The sequence below is a fragment of the Nelumbo nucifera genome, chromosome 4, assembly GCF_055504915.1.
Source record: "Nelumbo nucifera cultivar China Antique chromosome 4, China Antique-T2T, whole genome shotgun sequence".
Lineage (NCBI taxonomy): Eukaryota > Viridiplantae > Streptophyta > Magnoliopsida > Proteales > Nelumbonaceae > Nelumbo > Nelumbo nucifera.
This window is the reverse complement of record NC_142652.1, coordinates 43,592,127-43,598,962: the sequence shown is the minus strand read 5'-3', so window position 1 is coordinate 43,598,962 and position 6,836 is coordinate 43,592,127. Positions and strand designations below refer to the sequence as shown.

Sequence of the window (6,836 nt, the reverse complement as noted above, 5' to 3'; positions counted from 1 at the left end):
GCTCAGTATAACGGTTGTTAGATGTCTGTGGATGAAGTTATCACCTAAATTCAAAGTGAGAAAGATGAGATAATTTTTGCCTAATTGAGTATTTGATTGATAGATTATACATTTGAGTGGATCTTTGAAATATATCCTGGATTCCTGGTATTGGATTTTGATATTTGAAAGGGTTATTTACTTTTGCATAGAAAAAGTAAAAAATATGCGTTATTTATTTCTTTAACTGAATCCAACATGATGATAGACTTGCGCTTTAATGAAAATTAGGGGCGGTTGGAAAAAACTTTAGCTGTTGGGTGCCAACAACTTATGCTGTTGAAAGAATTTTTGGAAATGTCACGTTATTTTGAGAATAGATAAACTAATAATTATATCTTAATTTATTTTGACAAAAACTAAAACATGGGTGTGAATAGGTGAATTGCCCAGAACGTGTCCAACCTAGAAACTGTCTCAACAGCTTATGATGTTGGGCCCCAACAGCCAAAGTTAATCCGTCATCCAGGCCCAAGCTTAAGATGAATTTTTTATTATTATTTTTTGAGCACAACTTAAGATGAAAATTGAAAACCTTGGGAGCATGCCTAGCCCAACCCAAAATAAACTGAGTGAAACATAAGCTGGATTCCGACTTTAATTCAATACGACTTAGGTTGGATTGAGACTTGGATTGGGTCATGCCAAACTGAGTTTTTACATCTGTGCCTCATGAGGGGCGCCCCACAGCATATCCCCACCTTATATTGGAAACATCTCTTAGTGATGTTTTATCATCTCTTCTATTATTATCGGGAGATGTTCTCAATACAAGGTGGGAATGTGCTGTAGGGCATTGTGGAGCGTCTCCTCGTAGGGCATGTATGTGAACTCTGCCGAGCCTAATCAGTTCTAATGGGATTTGAAAGGACTTATGAGTATATTTTTATACAATCATCTATTATAGGGCTTTGTTAGTCTAATTCACGACTAGAATGGATTGAAAAAATGTGTAAATTTTATGAACAAATGTATATTTCATACATACAATTAAAATAAAGAGGAGAAAAATCCATTATAACAACAATGGGGTGCAGGTATAAACAGCATCTCTGAAAATCCTAGCTCCCTTTACACCCAAAACCCAATCTCTTGATCATTCTTTGTGATGTCAAACCGTAGAAGCAGGTATAGGACACATATAAAAACGGGTCAGGTTCATACTGCGAGAGCTCAGCCTGTGCACAGAAACGAGTGTTGGGTCGGGTCGGGTCGGGTCATGGAGCGAACGACAATTAAGAAATCAAGACACAAAAACGCAACCCTTCGATACCATGCCCACCACTCCATACTTTCCTCTAACACACTGAGCTAATAGGCCAGTTGCACTAATAAATAAATTATAAAATAGGTTTTATTAAATATGAAAAATTACAAGGGTTATTTTAAATGACCTTTAGAGGCAGATAAACATAACAATGGCCCATGCAGGTCTCGAACCTGCGACCTTCGCGTTATTAGCACGACGCTCTAACCAACTGAGCTAATAGGCCAATTGATTCTACTGTGGCTTAAACCTAGGAAATTTGATACTATCGACAATATTAGTTTGCACTTTTCCAATGTTTTAAAAATTACTTTTCATAACAATATTATTTTTCCGTCGGTTGGTTGATCATTAGTTCAATATATATATATATATGAAAAATTTATGATATGAGATGGACCAATCAACATTCGACTTGTCTGTTTTGGTGAATATGGGGTAATTGGTTTTAAAAATAACAATTTAAACCACATTTCAAGAAAAGGGAGACTGTTCACCTTGATCTCCTTTAAGCTCTCAACCGAGCAACCTAGCAGCAGCAACCCTCTACACCTCCGTCCAACTCGGTCCCCCTCTTTCTCTCATTTTTATCTCTTATCTCTCTCCCCAAACACAGAATACCCAGTGGGTATTACCCACTGTTCGTCTTCACAATTGGAACTAGCAGAAGAGATATAGAGGACTGTTCACCTCCTTCGATCTCTTGACACAACAAAAACTAGCTGCGGCAACCTTCCCTCCGATTTCTCCTCCTCCTCCTCTCTCTCTCTCTCTCTCTCTCTCTCTCTCTCTCTCATTTTTCTCTATTCTTTTTCCGCCATCTTCATCTTCTTCTCTTCGTTGCAACCACTTCCCTTATTATTATCTCCACCATTGCAATTGGTACACTGTTCACCATCATCTTCAAACTCTCAGCCAAAAAGAGCAGCAAAGACAACCTTCCCCCAACTTCTTCTCCCCTTCTCTCTCTTTCTCATTTTCTCATTCTTTTCTATTTTTCTCCACCATCATCTTCTTCCTCTTATTCTCTTCGTTGCAACCACTTCCCCTGTTCTCCCTTTCACCGCTGCGATAGACCCCCCCCCCCCCCCCCCCTGTTCACTACCTTCACTGTCACCTCTATTGTTGTCGAACCCAAAGTTTTCCTTTCCCTCTCTCCCATCCTCTCTCTCTATCTTCTTCTTTCCCTCTCTTTCTCCCATTGTGCCCTGTTACTGTAATTACAGCCAAACCACTACTGCAACTTCAAGCGACAAGCGGTGTTCTCCCAGAATCCCAGCTTTCTCTTCATCCCTCTCCCTTCTCTCAAACGCTCTCTCTTCCACTCTTTTCGTTCTTCTTTCCCCTTGTTCGCCGCTATAATAAGGAAGAATCGATGCCATTAGTTGCTAAAACAACCACAACATCAGCTTCACCAACGTAGCCTTTGCAAAGTGATCCTGTGGAGCAACCCAATGTCCTGCACCTAGTTCGCATTCAGGCAGACTTGAGCACCAAAGGGAACAGTCGACCCATACACTCTAATTTCCTTTTTTTTTCATTGCTGACTTTGTCTTCCGTATTTGGATGTGAGCTCCGTTTTACATTTTCCTTTATTTCTACCATCACTTTCAGTTTTTCTGAATATTTTAAATTTTAATTATACTATAAAATCATTAGTTACCGATTTCTAAAATAAATCCGGTAATTAAGGCATTTAGGGATTTTCGATATGATATGTGGCTGCCTGACCAACTTTCTCTCTCTCACTCTGTCTTTCTCCCTCTTTTCGTCTTTTCCTTTGTCTCTCGTCTCTGTCTCTGCCAATTCTGTCCAATCGGCTTTGGTTGTCTCTCATCATTAAGAGTGGCCACGAGCTATTCGAACTTGACTTGGTTCAGTTTTAATCCAGCTTTGAATCGAAGTTGTACCATTTGACTTGATTCGGCTCAAATCCACCACTACTCACCATCCCACGACGAGTCGTAGAGTCCGGCTTTCATTGTCTCTCACCATCCCACCACGGCGAGTCACAAGGAGCAACTTTCTTTGTCTCTCACCATCCCACGACGAGTCACAGGCAAGTGAATGCTGTTGTTTTTGGCGATCGTTGTCTCTCTCCCTCTCACTCTCTCTTATTTCTGTTCCCCTCTTCCTCTCTCACCCTTTCACATTGTCTCTTGTTTCTGTTCCCTTCGAACGCTATTGTGTCTCTCCCTCCAACCAACTCTATCTCTCTTCCTCTCTCCCTTTGTCTCTGCCGGCTCTAACTGACCGATGATGATGCAAGTGAACGCTGTTGTTTTCTTGTAATTTTGCATGATGGACACGTGTATTGCAAGCCACCTCCAGGCGATGAGAAGATTGATAGCTTCGACTGGGATAATAACCTACAGCTACTTGCGAGCAGTAAGAATTATTTTACTTTATTTATTATAAAAAATAATTATTATTATTATTATTATTTTTTTTTTTCTAATGATCGATGGGCATTAATCCTCTAGCTAATTAGGAAGTGTTTGTGTCTTCGAATTTTTTATACTTACCGGATAGGCATAAACATTTAAGTGACTGTTTGACTTACTAGTTGAATAGGCATAATCATTCTCGTTGGTAGATGGTATGTTTCGGTTGAACATTTTCTATATATTGAACCTTGTGCATGTGCCTTGCACTGTCACACTTTCTTTCCACTACAGTAATAACAAAGGCAAAACTTGCATTTGCTAAGTCAAGATACTTGTGACTACACTTTCATCCATATTTATTTTGGATAGTTCGAATGGTTACAACTTACAAGTGTATCATGCATACATTCCATGAATCTTAAAGTATTTGTTTTGGAAATTCTAACCTTTTTTACTATCTATGCTATTTATTTCATATGAGTAGTAATTTTATTGTATGCTAATTTATGTATTAAGCTAGATTTTGATAATAGCCCAAAAGAAACAAAAGCTTGATATGATGCTGGCTGTTTGGTGCAAGAATTACTAGGTGTACTTGGATGCTTGATATTACAAGCATTTTAATAGTCCCACCAATTCAGCATTTGTGGCCTATGAGAAGGTTAGATATGAAGTTAATGAAGGGAAATGTTTCAAATCTGGGGTGGGCTTAGAGTATTGTCCCACCAATTCCAGACTCTTCCCCTGCAATATAGTAATAATGTATTCAGAAACTTCATTGACACCATGAAGGCTAATCCAAAATGCCAGATATTTGTTAAAATAGTTGTTTTTATTTAGAGTGTCAACCACTAGTTGGATCAGACGGAAAACTCCATGACTTGAAGACAACTCAGTCTTTTAAAATATTTGATTTACCTGATCCAAGAAATAGAAAAAAAAAATACAACATAATGTCATGTTCACAGTGTACCATTCATTTCATAGAACAAAATAATAATAATTATTTGAAAACTTATCTTTTGTGAAGTTAATTAATTACTTTCATTTAATTATATTAAGTAATATTAATTAATTTTAATATAAATAATTTTCCTCGGTACATGATTTTATAATACTAGAAAAATCTCTGGAGTGATATCCACTTTTCCTAGAACACAGTTTTCTATCTCATTGTTCAAGCCTCATTTTACATGACTAAGGAAAGGGGAATTTATATAGAATAGAGGTGTTCAAGAGTATCTATCATGGAGTATCTACCTTGTATTTAACATAGATTATTTGGACGTAAAAAACAAGCTCTTATCCCAATTAGAGCCCGTAAGACTTCGTAAGGTTCAATAGGGTTGCCGATGGATTGGTTCTACCTGACTGCCCAAACTGAACCAAACCGATTATGTTGGTTCACGTCTCATGATTTTGTTCTGATTAATAATTGGGTCAGTTACAATGAATTAATGAACTCTCAAGATTTATATTCCTTACAATGCATTTTAGACAATGTTGATGTAAATATACTCTTTTTTTTTTTTCATCTAATTAGTTTACTTTTCCATTCGCTTCCCTACAAGCATTAATTACAGGGACATCACTTATACAAGTATTATACATTGTAGTAAAATTTACTTGTAAAATCGACAAGTACATACATAAAGACAAAACAAGCATAAAATCATAAGTTAAAGGCCTATAACTGCTATGCCCTTATCGAGAAAGTTAGGGGAAAGACAACAATAAATTAAGGATGTCTAACAAATTTGATTTGCAATAGGCCAAAACCATTGGAGGGTTTAAATGTAATTCACAATTATAAAAATCACAGTTTATATTTGTATTAACGTTAATTAAAATAATGAAGTGATAGCCCTTGTGAAGCAGGGCCCCTCTGCTAGTTTTTCTCTTAAAACAGGCCGGTCAAATACATTTTTGAGAAAATTTTACTTTAATATCCTGAACTTTGGGGGTAGTGTCAAGTTAATACCCGATCTTTCAAACATGTCACTGCAATACCCAAACTCTCAAAAAGTGTCAAATTGGTCCAAAACTGTTAACGAGCGTTAAGTATCATGTACAAGGACAAAAATGCCCTTTGCTTATCATCTAATTTTCTTATAATTCGTATCCGATCTCTAACCAATTGAAGTTCAAAGTTGCCCGTTGTCATAGGCAATGGCAAAGAAATGTTACACAACTGTTGTACATACCCATTGTGAAATGCCTACACTTCTCTGACTGTTGATTTTTGAGAAAAACGAGAGGAAACAGATGAGAATGCCCATCTGAATCGATCTCCAAGTTCTCCCAATCAAATCCGGCCGGAGGTGGTGGCAGTGAAGGAGGAAGAGAATTGACCCCGCTCAAAGTTGCAACTAGTGATGATATGGGGAAGGAGCGGTCCGATGCCACCGATAGACACCACCAGTAAACCAAGAAAAAATATTGCATGTGCCCCATTAATAGAACCTAGGTCAACGAGGTAAAGGGCTGTGGAACAACTTCCTCCTTTGTTTTCTTTTCCCTTCTCTATTGATTTTCTTGAAGCTGCACCATTTTGTTTCTCCTGGTTTTAATCCATGCTTATTCGGCTCAAATCGGTGGCTTTCCCCTCTTTCCCTCTCTTTCTCGCCATTGGTGTAACTTCCTAGCTATGGGGTTCCTTGATTTTTTGTTTCTCAAGTCTGCAGGAAATCGATCTTCAAAGAGAAGAGAAGAAAAATGGAAGTTGGAGCTTTGAGATTAACACTACCAGGTAAAAATAACTTCACCTGTTTCCTCTAATGTTCTCAGAAAATCTCCATTCTCTCTTCTCTTGACCCAATGCACCACCCTACTGCAGTTTAACTTGACAGAAATCACCAATTTGGGAGTGAGTGCTTCTCTACTTCGGGCTGAAACCACCTCACTGCAGTTTAACTTCTTCCAGTACTGGGGTGCACCGCATCCGTCTGTTGATCTCAAATCGGTATTGGGTTGCCGCCGTTTCACCCTCTCTCCTTCCTGTTCTGGTTAGAGGTGTCATTGTTTCCCCTTCTCTCCCTGTTCTGGTTAGAGGTGGGCCTACCATCTAAAGCTAGGAGACAATGAACGGTATCTTCATTAGTCCAAAATCTCAAACACTTCAACTGGTTCAATCTCAAGATAGA

The 6,836-nt window shown here is 38.2% G+C and overlaps 1 non-coding gene across 1 annotated transcript; it reads right to left on the bottom strand.

The window, feature by feature from the left end:
• Window positions 1–1,458: 1,458 nt before the first annotated feature.
• On the bottom strand, window positions 1,459–1,532 carry TRNAI-AAU (transfer RNA isoleucine (anticodon AAU)). Its single transcript has one exon. It is a non-coding gene; the product is annotated as a tRNA-Ile (tRNA).
• Window positions 1,533–6,836: the final 5,304 nt, after the last annotated feature.